Source organism: Salmo trutta, chromosome 2 (assembly GCF_901001165.1).
Source record: "Salmo trutta chromosome 2, fSalTru1.1, whole genome shotgun sequence".
NCBI classification, from domain to species: domain Eukaryota; kingdom Metazoa; phylum Chordata; class Actinopteri; order Salmoniformes; family Salmonidae; genus Salmo; species Salmo trutta.
Genome location: NC_042958.1, coordinates 24,430,031 through 24,448,711, shown reverse-complemented (window position 1 = coordinate 24,448,711; position 18,681 = coordinate 24,430,031). Strand labels below are relative to the sequence as shown.

Below are 18,681 nucleotides of genomic sequence, written 5' to 3'. Positions count from 1 at the left end.
AAGGATTTTTCTCACACAACATTGTATAGCTACTTAACAGATGTGGAATAAAATCATTATTTTAATACACAGCGGAAGTGGTAAAAAAAAAGGTAATTACCCTGTATCTACATTCCACAAATGCCTTTCAGAATTCGTAAAACTAAATATGATAAAAAATAGTCTAGGGCAGGTATTCCCAAACTTGGGTACGCGGTGCGTTTTTTTTCTCGCCTTAGTAGCCTCGTTTCACTGCCAAAAATAAATTAAACCGTCTAGTGTTCATCGAAATAACAACACAATGTCGAATACAGGTAGCCTAGTCAAATTATTAATATGAAGTAACTCACTTTTGTACATCGCGCTGGTCCGTACAATTGACCTTATTTTAGCGCTCAAAAAATGTAATACTTCCAGATCAACTGTAATATCAATACCATTTTAAAGCACAATTTCTCCGCTTTCCAACAAAATCAATGACGAGACCTTCATGATGCCCATGATTCAAGAAGGCAATGAGCTCCGTTGGGTCTTTTTAAAAATGGCGGGTGGGGAAGCGAAACCTATTGCGTGATAGTGAGAAGGAGAGATGTCGTGTGGGGAAACAGCTTTTTTCACTTGATCTGTCCAACTTATCTCCTTATCGCCTCTAAAATGTAAATAAAACACTATAAAGAGTTTATATAATTGCCATTACATACCTATTTGAAGGTTTGTGTCGAATTTGAATATGGTTTGTAGGGTGGTGCTAAAGTGACCTTCAGAAGTAAACAGCGGCTTTTGAGAGTCATGATAGCTTGCAGTGACGACGCAAAAAATGACTAGGTATCCCCCTTACCCTGTCCCTTTCTTGTTTTTAAACGGTGAGAGAAGTACTACACCTGGTGGAGAGAGGCTGTAAGACAGAATTAGTTGCTTTATGCGTGCTGTATGTTACGCCATGACGCTCCACGATGTAACGTACAGCGTTGGAGGGGTCAGATTTTCTCCGATATTATAGAGCCATTACCAGGTCAATCAACGCTTGAATAGAAACGTAGTTCACACCCCAGATTTTGATGTCAACACAGTCGCTACAGTCCCATTAGTTTTCTTTGCAGCCTCGTTTGAATGTCGCGGTTATGCACATTTGTACGGAATGGGGTTAGCGTACGTTAACATCCAATCACAATAACCGTTACTCTGTAGTGGGAATTCCATTAACGGTCCGTACATAGCCAAACGTAGCTGCTGCTCATTTCATTTGCTCGAAAATTGATAAATGGTTAAGGCCCGCATCCATAGAGACACATACCAGCTCTACTGGTAGTACCATTAATGGAATTCCCGTGAGAGTGTAACGGTTAATGTGATTGGATGTTGATTATTTGACTAGGCTACCTGTATTTGACATTGTGTTATTTGGCTGAACACTAGTACCAGAGTGCTAAGTCTAGGACCAAAAGGCTCCTTAACAGCTTCTAACCCCCAAGCCTGCTGAACAACTGATCAAATGGCCACCGGACTATTACATTGACCCCTCCCCCTCCATTTGTTTTGTACACTGCTGCTACTTGCTGTTTATTATCTATGCATAGTCACTTCACCCCTACCTACAGTACATGTACAAATGACCTGTAACCCCGCACACTGACTCAGTACTGGTAACCCCTGTATATAGGCTCATTATTGTTATGTTATTGTGTTAATTTTATTATTTTTTACTTTAGTTTATTTGGTAAATCTTTTCTTATCTCTTCTTGAACTGCATTGTTGGTTAAGGGCTTGTAAATAAGCATTTCACTGTAAGGTCTACACGGTTGTGTTTGGTGCATGTGACAAATAAAGTTTGATCTGATTTGCTACTACCAGCAGTACTACACCTGCACCTGTCGAAGACACAAGTTGTTCTGCTTCCATGAGCACATCCAATGCTAGCATCAGTAATTCTACATTTGTTGTTAGCCCAGCTAGCGTGGACACTGACAGTTGGGAATCTGATGCAGCCGAAGAGCTACTGCCCCTTTACCCGGGTAAGCACCGAACAACAGACAGGGACGTTGGACCATCGAAGAGGCGAAATATGATGAGAACTACATTGATTTGGGGTTCACTTACTGTATATTTGGAGTAGTGCCTTTCCTCAGCCACAGTGTGTTATATGTGCAAAAGTACTATCTCACAACTCAATGAAACATTCACTCTTGCACATACATTTAGAAACAAAACATGGCAATTTGAAAAACAAGCCACAGGAGTTTTTTGAGTGAGAATTAAGACGACATTCGAGTAGTAAGACATGTATAAAAGCAGCAGATACCATTTATATATATATAGAAGTGTCTTATATGGTGAGCTACCGAGTGGGTAGAACAGGCAAGCCCCATACTATTGTGGAGGACTTAATTCTTCCTGCTGCAGCGGCTATGGCTGGGACAATGCTGGGGGAAAAGGCCCAAAAAACTATACAGACAATGCCTTCATCAAACAACACTGTTTCACAGCGCATCAGTGAAATGGCAGGAGATGTTTTGAAACAATTACTGATTCTCCTACAAGCCAGTGAATTCTATGTATTACAGCTGGATGAGTCAACAGACGTGGTGGACCTGGCATAGCTCCTGGTATATGTCCGTTACGTTTATGGGGGGTCAATTAAGGAAGACATCTTCTGCAAACCACTGGAAACCAGGACAATAGGAGAGGATCTTTTTTAAGTACTGGACAACTTTGTGACATCAAATGGACTTTGGTGGTCAAGATGTGTTGGTATCTGTACTGACGGCACAAAAGCCATGACAGGGAGACATAGTGGAGTGGCAACGCGCATGCAAACAGTTGCTACCGACACCACTTGGGTACACTGCTGCATCCACCGAGAGGCTCTTGCTGCCAAGGAAATGCCTGACAGCTTGAAAGATGTTTTGGACATACCGTAAAAATGGTTAACTTTGTTAAAGCGAGGCCCCTGAACTCTCGTGTATTTTCTGCACTATGCAATGATATGGGCAGCGATCATGTAACGCTTTTACAACGTACAGAAGTGTGCTGGTTATCAAGGGGCAAAGTATTGACATATTTTGTTTAATTGAGAGACGAGCTTAAAGTTTTCTTTACTGACCATCATTTTCACTTGTCTGGCCGCTTGCATGATTACGAGTTTCTCACACGACTGTCCTATCTGGGTGATGTTTTTTCTCGCCTGAATGATCTGAATCTAGGACTACAGGGACTCTCCGCAACTATATTCAATTTGCGGGACAAAATTGAGGCTATGATTAAGAAGTTGGAGCTCTTCTCTGTCTGCATTAACAAGGACAACACACAGGTATTTTTTGTGTGCAAATTAACTCAAGCTTACGGACAATGTCAAATGTGATATAGCGAAGCACCTGAGTGACTTGGGTATGCAATTACCCAGGTACTTTCCCGAAACGGATGACACAAACAACTGGATTCGTTATCCCTTTTATGCCCAGCCTCCAGTCCACTTACCGATATCTGAACAAGAGAGCCTCATCGAAATTGCAACAAGCGGTTCTGCGAAAATGTAATTTAATCAGAAGCCACTGCCAGATTTCTGGATTGGGCTGCGCTCAGAGTATACTGCCTTGGCAAATCGCGCTGTTAAGACACTGATGCCCTTTGCAACCACGTACCTATGTGAGAGTGGATTCTCGGCCCTCACTAGCATGACAACTAAATACAGGCACAGACTGAGTGTGGAAAATGTTTTAAGACTGAGACTCTCTCCAATACAACCCAACATTGCAGAGTTATGAGCATCCTTTCAAGCACACCCTTCTCATTAACCTGTGGTGAGATATTCACAATTTTCGATGAACAAATAAGGTTTTATATGTAAGATGGTTAAATAAAGAGCAAACATATTGATTATTATTATATTATTATTTGTGCCCTGGTCCTATAAGAGATCTTTGTCACTTCCCACGAGCCGGGTTGTGACAAAAACTCACACTCATTCTTATGTTTAATAAATGTATCGTTAGTGTGTGTGTGGCAGGCTTACAATGATGGCAAAAACAACATTTGAGAGTACGCTGACCCTGGTGCTAGAGGGGGTATGCAGCTGGAGGTTGAATGTTTGAAGGGGTACGGGACTATAACAAGTTTGGGAACCACTGGTCTAGGGAATGCAGAGCTGTTTCCTGTGGTGCTACTTAGAAACCTGGGTGTATTTCTGAGGTGCTTTGGAGTCTCTCTCCCCTTTCTTTTTCTCTCTCTACCCCTTTCTCTCTTTCTCTACTCCCCATCTCTTTCTCTTCCTCTCTCTCTCCTCCCTGTCTCCCTGTTTGTCTCTCTCTATCTCTCCCTCTCCTTGGTGGGATGAGGAAGCCCCAAGACAGGAGATAAGGCTGGGCCAAGAGCCTTCCTCCATACGCCTGACATTTCACCATGGCCCAAGCTCTCCTCTGTGCTCTGGGTGTAAATTATGGAAATACACATGCATGCAAGCACACACAAATGCACACACACCCTCAGGCATGCAAGGACGCACGCACGGATGCAGGCAGGCACGTGTGTGTGTGAGGGGAGGGGGAAGCAGCAGAACTCATCCCTCAGCAATGTTAATCTCAGACTGATCTGATATTGTGCATGGAACATGCTGAAACAACATCTGCGTGTAACCTTGGTAATATCTTATCTGCACTTTGCCTTGAGTTTCTGTCACCTGTTCATCTGTCATGTGTTATGCCATGTGTGAAGAAAAATAGTCCATTCTACTCAACACGCCTGTCTGTGTACATTCTGTCTGAACTAGTGTTAACATTCTGGGCAGACTTTTTTCAATGATTTAATCTCTGTGTCTCTGTGCTCTAGCTTGCATTTCCATGTGATGTTGAGATACTGCCAATTTAGTAACATGCTTTTAGAGTGAGTGCATTGTCTAATGTGGTCTGCTTTGCATGGTGTTCTGCCTCAAACTTTTAACATGTTTATGTTCAATATTGCAGTTGGATTTAGACATTTATATCTGTGTAATTACGCATTAATTTCTGTAGTAAGATAATTGTAATACTGTTACAGAACTACCAACACCATTGTATCGGTATATGGAGCATAATGTTTAGCAGCATACAGTAGGTAGGCTATTGTAGCATTATATGGAGCCAAGAGGCCGGGACTCTCATCTTTATGGCAAACCCTCGGACTCAACCATCTGACAACTCTGGCTTGATACTTCAAAACCTCTCACCTCACCACAAGTTGAAACAGGTACGGTGTTGGTCTTTTATTCCACCCCGATCAAACGGACCTCGATCAAACGTCAGAACTTCAAACCGGGTGTCATCTGCTGTCCAGTCGTAGGCTATTTGAAGTGAAGGATGTAATGATATCATACAGTAGATATAGTAGCCACACAAGCCATTATTCTTTGAGAATCCCTCCGCCCAGATCCAAATGCGCAAGACAAATAGCCTATGTCCGGATGGATGCATCTTCCCCTATAATGGACGGCTCAAGTGAATGTTGAGCTGATATGATTAAACAATGCAGAAAAAGTTGTTCAGATACAAATATCAGTTATTGGTATAGACCTGCATAGGCTATCAATACTTGCTTGGGTTTTGTAAGCATTGATATAAATGGAGAAATCAGAAAATTGCTGAACACTGCACTGTCATTCCCTGACACTATGGGCAACTGTATATTAAGCCCTCACACATATTCATATGCTAGTCTGAGGTAAACCACTAATATAAGTTTTACATGTCTAAAACAACCTTCTACAGGCTAGCTGGTTACACAGGAAATCAATCAATCAATTTCCCATCCCACTCATTCACTTCTGGACTTTATGACTGACTGTATGTTAAGGTTAAACAAAAACGAACACAACCTCTGGTTTTCTGGGCCAGCCCTAGCCCTGGAGTGTAAGGGTTCACATTGGTCGGAGGGACAGAAACCAAGCTGTCTCTTTCTGAAGACCAATTTGCTGCAATGCTCCCAAAGGAAAGGGACTGGTGTTGATTTTGGCACTCCTTCCCATTCCCTACCAACAAATCCTGCCTTTTCCAGACCGGTTGGCTCTGAAACTCGCAGGAGTGCTGGGAGCGAGGGAGAGGGAGAGGGAGAAAAAAAGGAGGGAAAAGAATAAGAAAAACGGCCTCGGGGCCGGAGCGAGATATTGTATACATGTGCACTGGAGCGAACGGTTTGAGGCCAGCTGCTTAAGGATTTTTCTGTGGAGTCAAGATTATCCACAGCCAATAGAGAGAAAGAACGAGTGTGAGAGAGATAGAAAGAGAGAGAGCGCGCGAGAGAGAGAAGCTTGTCTACTTGCTTTTTCCTGTGCATCTCAATTCTGTCTGGGGTAACAGTGAGACACTGTCAGAAAGGAATGGCTTTTTTAAAGACCCTTTAACTTATTATAGCTGAGAGTGGGGAGAGACAGAGAGAGAGAGGGAGTCGTTCCATCTCTCTCTGGCTGCACGTAAGTGTCCATTCATACTGTAGGTCTTTCAAGTGCTATGGCTAAGACTCTCACACGGACTTCCTGGGCTGTGAATGGGTTACTGGCAAGCATGGCCTTCTCTTGGTTCTAAATCCCTTCTTAGCATTTCCTTTGTATTTCCTATATGCAATCTGGGCTAGAACACGTCTATGACCTGCTGTCTGCTGGTCTGAGTAAATTGTGATGTAAATAATTTACATAGAATTATGTGTATGCCAATTTAAAGCACCTTTCCTAATCAATGCCATTGAGATTTTAAAAAAGTAATGTATTCTCACATTTGAAACTACACCTGACAACATGTAACCACATGTGAAAACAAGATCGTTCAAGTGAAATAAATATGACAACATGGGGATGAAACATTTAAATTTGATACCATAACACTACACGTGAAAACATTTGAGCACGTGAAAACCCAGGTGTCAAATGTAATTTTGAATATTTTACTTTGAAAGGCATAATTGACATACTGTATTATCTGACATAATTGACTATATATATATATATATATATATATATATATATATATATATATATATATATATATATATATAGGCATGGTTAGGGTACACTACAGTGTTGTTACCTGGGGTTAAAAAGGTCAAAGGTACACTTCACATGGACTCATGTGAACTCACATGGTACAGTTTGGTACACAGTAAAATCACCAGTGTTAAATTCAAAGTGTCAAAAGTGATCGACTCCCATAGAGTTGTTTTAGCAACTGGCAGTGCCAAATGACCCCTAGCGTCAGTGCTGATAACTGGTGTTAATTTCTAAGGTATAACATTTTACTCTATTAGTGTAGACTTTTACTCAGTAAGTGTAAACATCATCACAACCCCGCCCATAAATTCAGTTTCTGCGTTCAAATTTCCCATTGTCTTGACGCATTTGTTGGATCAGAAGAATCCTAATTTGTTCCACGCAAAGGTGAGTTTTAAACAGACTGCAGTGTAACATAAAAAAAACTAACAGTTTTGATTGTGTGTGTGCAGCTAACGTTAGAGTTACTTGCATTTCACTTTTTGCACATCTTTGCAAGATAGCTAGCACGGTAGCTAACTAGCTCGCCCCTGTCCTGTGCAGTTAGTCTGCTCCACGTGATGGTTCCATGGGCGCGTCTCATTTCAGCACCAAGCGTTTTATGCCTCATGCTAGTTTGTTCTCTTTATTTCAGCTGCTTACTATATATTGAGGACTAATCTGATTAAGGTGAGTTGTTTATTTAGCCAAATTATAACTGCATTTTTGACTTGTGGGTGTTGCTTATAGATAAATATTGTGGCCATTGCATTGGCAGTTAGCTAGTCTAGCTAACTGGGTTTCCACTCGCTTTATCAGCAGTTTATTTTGGTGGCGTTGTAAGTCTGCTCCTAGAACATGACAACATAATATTGTGACTAGCTGGAATTATGAGTGTATTTTACTGGATTTATTAGGCAGTGTCCATATTTCAGGACAGTGAATGTGAGTTGAATAGTCTGTTTGCTGTAGTTTGGGACCTGCTTCAAGTAATATCAGACAAGTTGTGGTCAGGATCCAATATTTTCATAATATGCTTTGAAATTAGCATTGCTAAATAAAGGAGTATCAGTGAAAATGTTTGTAGTCATCCTTATAATGTGTCATGATTGAAATACAAATGTAATGCTTTTTCATCCATTTTGGCCTTATCTCGTACCATTACCTGCTTTCAGACCTAGTCATGTTGATCAGGGTGAAATTCAATGGTGAACAAAAATATGCCAAGATCATTGACCTGACACTTGAAAACCTTTGGATTGGAGGTAAACTTTTCATTTGTGATTGGAAATAAATGTACTGTTTTCATACATTTACAAGTCAGTCTGATTACTCTTACCATTACGATTGCAATTCTAATTGTAGGTTGTTGTTTTAATTTTTATCACAGCTTTTCTGAAATTTGATATCCCACTTACTAGTTTATCAGAGGCAAAGCTGTATGATGGGTCTGGAACTGAAGTTGATGGGGATGGGTTTGAGGAGGTGGTGAAATGGCCAGATCCTTATGTTTTCAAGCTCACACTGAACAATGATGCTAAAGGTATGTGCTGGTTTTCAGGTCTTGGTTACTTGTGGCATCACTTTCAATATAACCATACATTTGACATGCCTGTATTGTCATCTTTGTGTATTTCAGAATCTTCCCTGATGAGTCCTGTCTCTGCCAGTGCTGTGATGGGTGGTTCAGACCATGAGTCGGATGATACAATCATTTTAAGCGAGGATGGAAGCCCCACACGAAAGCGTCAAAGATCTGATGACGAAGCAAAAAATTTACATTTGTAATTCATTCTTCAATTCACTTGGCATCAAATTGATTTTTTTTTTAACCGGTAATAGAGAGCATACTGAAGAAAAAGCCTGGTGGAGAGGTTGTCATCAAGGAATTCTCCAAAACTAAAAGCTTGACTGACTGCACCAGACGAAAGATGATCAACATTCTTTTTTCGGCGATGACAGAGACACATGGGTAAGTCTAAAGGAAAGATTCATAATGAAAATTGTTGAGCATTACTTGCTCCCATATCTGCTGAATGTTAAAAATGACTTCTATGTCAGTATCTGTCACATAATTGGTTAGGCTACTGCTGACCATCCATTGCTATTGGTAGAATATTTATCTTGTATCAAACTCGATGAGCATGATACTGCTTAAAAAATCACTCCTGATATTTAGCTGACTGGGGACCAAGGCTGCTTGTGGAGATTCTGATTGCCGCCTAAACATAATATTATATTCTTGTCAGGACATCACACCACACAGTGTGAGAGAAACATTTGCACAAGCCATCGTCTCCTTGTTCCCATACCTGAAGGATCCCTACACACCGCAAATAAGTATACATTACAACTGATAAAGGGCATCTGCGTTTAATTCGCCTGGTATGGTCCCGTATGGCTCAGTTGGTAGAGCATGGTGTTTGTAACGCCAGGGTTGTGGGTTTGATTCCCATGGGGGACCAGTACAGAATTTTTTTTTAGGAAATGTATGCATTCACTACTGTAAGTCACTCTGGATAAGAGCGTCTGCTAAATGACTAAAATGTAAAAATGTAGTGTAAGAATGAAGGAGCCATCTACTTACGCCCTTCCCTGTGGCTCAGTTGGTAGAGCATTGTGTTTGCAACGCCGGCATGGTGTGTGTAACGCCAGGGTTGTGGGTTCGATTCCCACGGGGGGCCAGTACAAAAAAAAAATGCATGAAATGTATGCATTCACTACTGTAAGTCGCTCTGGATAAGAGTGTCTGCTAAATGACTAAAATGTAATGAAAATGGAACTTGGTTATTTTTTTTATAGATTGGTAACCATGTTAATTTTCTTAAGGAACGTTATTACGAGCCTAATAGTTGAGAAGCGTACCTCTCATATACAATCAAAACCGTTCAGAGGAATTTGGCTTCATCTGAGAAACAGCCCACTCAACTATACTCTGGAGGGCGAACTACTGAGAGGGACTCCAGTCCATCCACTTTGGTTACCCTGAGTGAAGACCAGTGCAGAGTCCATTTCTCTTATGAAGCATTTTTCTGATGAAGAAACAGTCAAACAGAAGATGAAATAGACCTTTGAGTACATGAAGAAGATGACCCACGACCCGAGTAAATGCTCCACTCTCCTAACCGAATTTCCACCCTTTCTGGATGTGAAGGGCTTGGTAAGACTTTTTTTAAAGAACAGTTTTAAGTTGTATAAATTGCATTTAATCTCTAGATGCCAATTCAGGTTGGCCAGTAAATTTAAACAAAAACAACACTTCCGTAATAGTAGTTCAATTAATGGTTGGTTAATGCTGGTGATTTACTCAAACTCTGTTTTGGAGGTTAAAGTGGAATGTTTTGTGAGAAAGAAATGTACTAATGTTTTGTTCCTTGTCTTATTTGTTTCAGATTGAACAGGACTTTGTACTGCTGTTTGGAGAGGGAACATCAGCCAAGTTTTTGGAGAGTTTTTGTGGCTGACTACATTCAAGCAAAAGATCATGACGCTGAGCAAAACCTTAAGTAAGGCCACTCAGGGAGCTGAACATCAGGAGCTGATCCAGATGGCAGAATCTGCAGTTGATGAGGGAGCTGACACGAATGCTGACAGTCAGATGATCATCATTTATCATTCATATTTCAAATAACTCTGAAATGTTAATGTCACTGATAATGGAATTTACCATTTTAATCAGGATCTCTTCTTTGTTTAGGATGGGACGGTGACCTTTCCTCATCCTTTTCCTGCTCCATTTGATTCCTTCTTCCTCACAAGGCCACAAAAGACCAGACAAGAGGTCTGCATCCCAAGTTGAACAGCATCTTGTGATATTCCAAAAGGTTTGTATTGGCATTCTTATTCTTGGACAATGCTGCAGCCGTTATGATGTACTAATGATGGTGTTTGTTTTTGTCGTCTTCAGGCAGGAACCAGTATCCAGGAGCACCTTGATGCGATTGACCAGAGCCGCCACCCATATCTTGCAGTCGAGACCAGGAAGAGCAGCATCCATGCTTACTTCATCATCCTGGACAAGCAAGCCTTGTCGTGCAAGTCAACGAGCGCTCTTGGTGCCTTTAATACATTTTTCCAGACTCACTTTGTTTTTGGTACTGCTTACAATACAATACTGCGCAACATGTACACCTTCATACAGACAACTGTGTACAACATAGACATTGGGAAGGTTAAGGAGACTCCAAGGGTTTCTGAGCTCAGAGGTAGACTCCTGCACTAATGCCAATTAAGTTATGATGATATGTTTTGTTTGCCATGCTGGTCATGGAAGTACCAACTTGCTTGTGATGCATCTCAAGTTGATGCATGGAATGTGCCTTGGTAGAACTCTTAGACTAAAATGTGTTCAAGCAGATAGTTGTTGTGTATTTGGTACATTTTCAGGCTTTAGGAAGCATTTGAACAGGGCACATTCCAGAGACTGTCCTTGGTGTTAGACTTGACAATAAAGAAACGCAACTATCGGAACTTATGATCAAATAGTCATAACTGATACAAAACAGTTAATTTTGAAGAACCCAAACACAAGTGGCATGTTTAACTCAGGGCACAATTTTAAAGATGGGGTTTACTTTGATTTGGAAGATGGACTATATACGAAGAGACATCCTCTCCTTTCTAAAGAGAAAAATGCATTGCAAATTCAACTATTTAATGACAACTTTGAGACTGCTAACCACTGGGATCAAACAAGGGTATTCACAAGTTGGGAGGTATATACTTTATGTTCCCCCAAAGTTTAATTCAATTTAGCTAAATATTCACTTATGTGCACTCTTCCATACCCAGGACCTTAAAACTTATGGATTTGATTCTATTCTTGAGCCAATAGTAAGCGATTTGAAAGTTCTTGAGACTGAGGTATTGAAGTTCCCTTCTTCAGTGGTCATTTACAGTACATGGCAGTATTGTCCAAGTAACTGGAGATAATCTTGGTATACATTGCATGTTTGGTTTTGTGGAATCATTTAGTGCTCATTATTGTTGCCGTTTTTACCTCACTGAGAAAGAGGATTTTCAAACACATGCACTCAGTCCTTTGTCAAACTATTCAGTCAAACCCAATACTACCTCATGTGTACGGTGTGAAGAAGGCTTGCTTATTGAACTCTCTGCAGTACTTCAATACTACAGACAATTCTTCTGCTGATATAATGCATGACATTTTAGAAGGAGTTGCACTATTTGAGATAAAACTTGTGTTACGGTAAATACAAGCCAACTTTGTGACTGCTAAAGATGTGTACGGTAGAGCTCATTCATTTAACTATAGCTACACAGAGAGGAGGAATCGTCCAGCTGCACTCAAATTGGATGATGGGAGCAATGAGTTGAGTCTAAATGCTATTCAGTCTTGGTGTCTTCTCTGTAATTTGCCATTGATATTTGGTGATCTGGTACAGAAAGATGATAAATACTGGCAGCTGCTTCTGCTACTACTACAAATTGTAAATATTGTGTTTTCTCCTATACTAACAGAGGGAATGACAATCTATCTGAAGCACTTAATTGCTGAACATCGTATGTTTTTCAAGTATTTGTTTCCTGATAGACATCTGTTACCGAAACACCATTTCATGATACATTATCCTCATTGTTTAAGGAATATTGGGCCCATTCTTCATGCTACGAGACAAAACATTTTTTCTTTTAAAAGCAACTGAAGAGTTTTAAGAATTTCACTATGACCTTAGCCAAGATACACCAAAATTACATGGCACATAATTGAGAAACGTTCAGTCAGGATAGACTAGCTATAGGTCCAGGAAAGATGTCAAGGCTCAATGACCTGAAAGAAGGCCATGATATTGATGCCAAGTTGAATGTCTCAGTGCACACAAATGTTTTGTCAGTTAAGTGGGTAAAGCAGCATGGTACAAAATACCTTGATTTGGTCATACAGTTTTTCCTCCAAACATAATGTTCATTATGGCCAAACAGTTCTATTTTTGTTTCATCAGACCAGAGGATATTTCTCCAAAAAGTACGATCTTTGTCCCCATGTGCAGTTGCAAACCGTAGTCTGGCTTTTTTATGGCGGTTTTGGAGCAGTGGCTTCTTCCTTGCTGAGCGGCCTTTCAGGTTATGTCGATATAGGACTCGTTTTACTGTGAATATAGATACTTTGTACCTGTTTCCTCCAGCATCTTCACAAGGTCCTTTGCTGTTGTTCTTGGATTGATTTGCACTATTCAAACCAAGGTACGTTCATCTTGGCTGACGGCTGCATGGTCCCATGGTGTTTATACTTGCGTACTATTGTTTGTACAGATGAACGTGGTACCTTCAGGCGTTTGGAAATTACTCCCAAGGATGAACCAGACTTGTGGAGGTCTCCAATTTTTTTCTGAGGTCTTGGCTGATTTCTTTTGATTTTCCCATGATGTCAAGCAAAGAGGAACTGAGTTTGAAGGTAGGCCTTGAAATACATCCACAGGTACACCTCCAAATTACTCAAATTATGTAAATTAGCCTATCAGAAACTTCTAAAGCCATGACATCATTTTCTGGAATTTTGCAAGCTGTTTAAAGGCACAGTCAACTTAGTGTATGTACACTTCTGACCCACTGGAATTGTGATACAGTGATTTATAAGTGAAATAACCTGTCTGTAAACAATTGTTGGAAAAAGTACTTGTGTCATGCACAAAGTAGATGTCCTAACCGACTTGCCAAACTATAGTTTGTTAACAAGAAATTTGTGGAGTGGTTGAAAAACCAAAAGTTTTAATGACTCCAACCTAAGTGTATGCAAACTTCCGACTTCAACTGTATGTGGTGAAGTAGTCATTGAAATGCCAGTATTTTACTAAATGAAGGCTATTGTTCTGAAATAGGAAAACGTTTTTTGGGGGGTCAGCTCTTGAAACCTTAATTTTCATGCATTTAAAGTTGTTTTGAAGCGAAGTCCACCATGCAAGGTATTTGATGTAAATTGACATGCACCACAAACCTTTTGATTTACTCATGTCATATGGAGCAAGGGATTTTTTGACTACATTGTCCCCTACTGTCACTTGATAACAGTTTATCCCAGGGCTGAGACTTATAGTTAGGTTGTGAGAAACATATTTGTTTTTAATGTAAATGTCATCATTTTCCAACAAACCTATTGATATGGAGCAAGGGATTCTTTAAACTACATTGTACTGTCACTTGATAACAGTTTAAGCCAGGGCTGAGACTTATGGTTTGGTCATAATACAGATATTTGAATGTTGAAATAGCTTTGCTTGAGTTTACTAAGCGCAAACCAGATGAGATGGAGGACTGCTGCAGAATGCTGTGGTAGACATGTTGGTTAAGTGTGCCTTGAATTCTAAATAAATCACTGACAGTGTCACCAGCAAAGCAAGCCCACACCATCACACCTCCTCTTCCATGCTTCACGGTGGGAAACACACATGCAGAGATCATCCGTTCACCTATTCTGGGTCTCACAAAGGCACGGCGGTTTATACCAAAAATCGCACATTTGTACTCATTAGACCAAAGGACAGATTTCCATTGTCTAATGTCTGTTGCTTATGTTTCTTAGCCCAAGCAAGTCTCTTCTTATTGGTGTCCTTTAGTAGTGGTTTCTTTGCAGCAATTGGACCATGAAGGCCTGATTCACGCAGTCTCCTCTGAACAGTTGATGTTGAAATGTGTCTATTAATTTAACTCTGTGAAGCATTTATTTGGGCTGCAATTTCTGAGGCTGGTATCTCTAATGAACTTCCTCTGCATCAGAGGTAACTCTGGGTCTTCCTTTCCTGTGGCGGTCCTCATGAGAGCCAGTTTCATCATATCGCTTGATGGTTTTTGCGACTGCACATAAAGAAACGTTCAAAGTTCTTGAAATGTTCTGAAATAACTGACCTTATTGTCTTAAAGTAATGATGGACTGTCGTTTCTCTTTGCTTATTTGAGCTGTTCTTGCCATAATATGGACTTGGTCTTTTACCAATAGGGCAATCTTCTGTATACCATACCAACCTTGTCACAACACAACTGATTGGCTCAAACGCATTAAGAAGGAAACATATTCCACAAATTAACGTTTAACAAGGCGCACCTGTTAATTGAAATACAATCCACATGACTACCTCATGAAGCTGGTTGAGAGAATGCCAAGAGTGTGCAAAGCTGTCATCAAGGGAAAGGGTGGCTACTTTGAAGAATCTCAAAAATATATATATTTTGATTTGTTTAACACTATTTTGGTTACTATATGATTCCATATGTGTTATTTCATAGTTTTGATGTCTTCACTATTATTCTGCAATGTAGAAAGTAGTAAAAATAAAGAAAAACGTTTGAATGAGTAGGTGTGTCCAAACTTTTGACTGGTACTGTATATATACACTCATCAAAAAAATAAAGGGAACACTTAAACAATACAATGTCACTCCAAGTCAATCACACTTCTGTGAAATCAAACTGTCCACTTAGGAAGCAACACTGATTGACAATAAATTTCACATGCTGTTGTGCAAATGGAATAAACAACAGGTGGAAATTATAGGCAATTAGCAAGACACCCCCAATAAAGGAGTGGTTCTGCAGGTGGGGACCACAGACCACTTTTCAGTTCCTATGCTTCCTGGCTGATGTTTTGGTCACACAAGTGGCTCAGGTAGTGCAGCTCATCCAGGATGGCACATCAATGCGAGCTATGGCAAGAAGGTTTGCTGTGTCTGTCAGCGTAGTGTCCAGAGCATGGAGGCGCTACCAGGAGACAGGCCAGTACATCAGGAGATGTGGAGGAGGCCGTAGGAGGGCAACAACCCAGCAGCAGGACCGCTACATCCGCCTTTGTGCAAGGAGGAGCAGGAGAAGCACTGCCAGAGCCCTGCAAAATGACCTCCAGCAGGCCACAAATGTGCATGTGTCTGCTCAAACGGTCAGAAACAGACTCCATGAGGGTGGTATGAGGGCCCGACGTCCACAGGTGGGGGTTGTGCTTACAGCCCAACACAGTGCAGGACGTTTGGCATTTGCCAGAGAACACCAAGATAGGCAAATTCGCCACTGGCGCCCTGTGCTCTTCAGATGAAAGCAGGTTCACACTGAGCACGTGACAGACGTGACAGAGGGTTCCTCCTAATGCAAGACAATGCTAGACCTCATGTGACTGGAGTGTGTCAGCAGTTCCTGCAAGAGGAAGGCATTGATGCTATGGACTGGCCCGCCCGTTCCCCAGACCTGAATCCAATTGAGCACATCTGGGACATCATGTCTCGCTCCCTCCACCAACGTCACGTTGCACCACAGACTGTCCAGGAGTTGGCGGATGCTTTAGTCCAGGTCTGGGAGGAGATCCCTCAGGAGACCATCCGCCACCTCATCAGGAGCATGCCCAGGCATTGTAGGAAGGTCATACAGGCACGTGGAGGCCACACACACTACTGAGCCTCATTTTGACTTGTTTTAAGGACATTACATCAAAGTTGGATCAGCCTGTAGTGTGGTTTTCCACTTTAATTTTGAGTGTGACTCCAAATCCAGACCTCCATGGGTTGATAAATTGGATTTCCATTATTTATTTTTGTGTGATTTTGTTGTCAGCACATTCAACTATGTAAAGAAAAAAGAATTTAATAAGATTATTTCTTTCATTCAGATCTAGGATGTGTTGTTTAAGTGTTCCCTTTATTTTTTTGAGCAGGATATAAAAAAAAAAATATAAAAAAAAAAAATATATATATATATATATAAATGGGGGATTAGAAATGATGCAGACAATTACACTGATGGAAGCCACAATCTATCTGCAATATTAAAGCTGATCCACCCCCTAAAAAAAATTACTGGCATGGGTTATTTTAGGTGTAGCTTTCAGCAATTTTACTGGGGTATCCCATAAGAAGGAAGGTCATCCCAGTTAATTAAGCTTGTACATTCGTGGCCAAAAGTTTTGAGAATGACACAAATATTAATTTCCACAAAGTTTGCTGCTTCAGTGTCTTTAGATATTTTTGTCAGATGTTACTATGGAATACTGAAGTTTAATTACAAGCTTTTCATAAGTGTCAAAGGCTTTTATTGACAATGACATGGAGTTGATGCAAAGAGTCAATATTTGCAGTGTTGACCCTTCTTTTTCAAGACCTCTGTAATCCGCCCTGGCATGCTGTCAATTCACTTCTGGGCCACATCCTGACTGATGGTAGCCCATTCTTGCATAATCAATGCTTGGAGTTTGTCAGAATTTGTGAGTTTTTGTTTTTCCACCTGCCTCTTGAGGATTGACCACAAGTTCTCAATGGGATTAAGGCCAGGGGAGTTTCCTGGCCATGGACCCAAAATATCAATGTTTTGTTCCCCAAGCCACTTAATTATCACTTTTGCCTTATGGCAAGGTGCTCCATCATGCTGGAAAAGGCATTGTTCGTCACCAAACTGTTCCTGGATGGTTGGGAGAAGTTGCTTTCGGAGGATGTGTTGGTACCATTCTTTATTCATGGCTGTGTTCATAGGCAAAATTGTGAGTGAGCCCACTCCCTTGGCTGAGAAGCAACCCCACACATGAATGGTCTCAGGATGCTTTACTGTTGGCATGACACAGGACTGATGGTAGCGCTCACCTTGTCTTCTCCAGACAAGCTTTTTTTCCGGATGCCCCAAACAATCGGAAAGGGGATTCATCAGAGAAAATGACTTTACCCCAGTCCTATCAGCAGTCCAATCCCTGTACCTTTTGCAGAATATCAGTCTGTCCCTGAGGTTTTTCCTGGAGAGAAGTAGCTTCTTTGCTGCCCTTCTTGACACCAGGCCATCCTCCAAAAGTCTTTGCCTCACTGTGCGTGCAGATGCACTCACACCTGCCTGCTGCCATTCCTGAGCAAGCTCTGTACTGGTGGTGCCCCGATCCCGCAGCTGAATCAACTTTAGGAGATGGTCTTGGCGCTTGCTGGACTTTCTTGGGTGCCCTGAAGCCTTCTTCGCAACAATTGAATCGCTCTCCTTGAAGTTCTTGATGATCCGATAAATGGTTGATTTAGGTGCAATCTTACTGGCAGCAATATCCTTGCCCGTGAAGCCCTTTTTGTGCAAAGCAATGATGACGGCACGTGTTTCCTTCCAGGTAACGATGATTGACAGAGGAAGAACAATGATTCCAAGCATCACCCTCCTTTCGAAGCTTCCAGTCTGTTATTCGAACTCAATCAGCATGACAGAGTGATCTCCAGCCTTGTCCTTGTCAACACTCACACCACACTCATACAGTCAATGTGCGGGGGCACCGGTGTCGAGGTAATTGAGGTAATATGTACATGTAGGTAGAGTTATTAAAGTGATTATGCATAGATAATAATGGAGAGTAGCAGTAGCATACAAGGAGGGTGGGGGGCAATGCAAATAGTCTGGGTTGCCATTTGATTAGCTTTTCAGGAGTCTTATGGCTTGGGGGTAGAAGCTGTTTAGGACCCTCTTGGACCTAGACTTGGCGCTCCGGTACTGCTTGCCATGCGGTAGCAGAGAGAAGAGTCCATGACTAGGGTGGCTGGAGTCTTTGACAATTTTTAGGGCCTTCCTTTGACACCACCTGGTATAGAGGTCCTGGATGGCAGGAAGCTTGGCTCTGGTGATGTACTGGATCTTGCGGTCGTAGGCCGAGCCGTTGCCATACCAGGCAGTGATGTAACCTGTCAGGATGCTCTTGATGGTGCAACTGTAAAACCTTTTGAGGATCTAAGGACCCATGCCAAATCTTTTCAGACTCCTGAGGG

At 41.3% G+C, this 18,681-nt stretch overlaps 1 long non-coding RNA gene across 1 annotated transcript; it reads left to right on the top strand.

Moving 5' to 3' along the window:
- Window positions 1–7,474: 7,474 nt before the first annotated feature.
- Window positions 7,475–8,689, top strand: LOC115148255 (uncharacterized). Its single transcript, XR_003866616.1, has 4 exons — window positions 7,475–7,654; window positions 8,140–8,229; window positions 8,355–8,507; window positions 8,604–8,689. It is a non-coding gene; the product is annotated as an uncharacterized LOC115148255 (long non-coding RNA).
- Window positions 8,690–18,681: the final 9,992 nt, after the last annotated feature.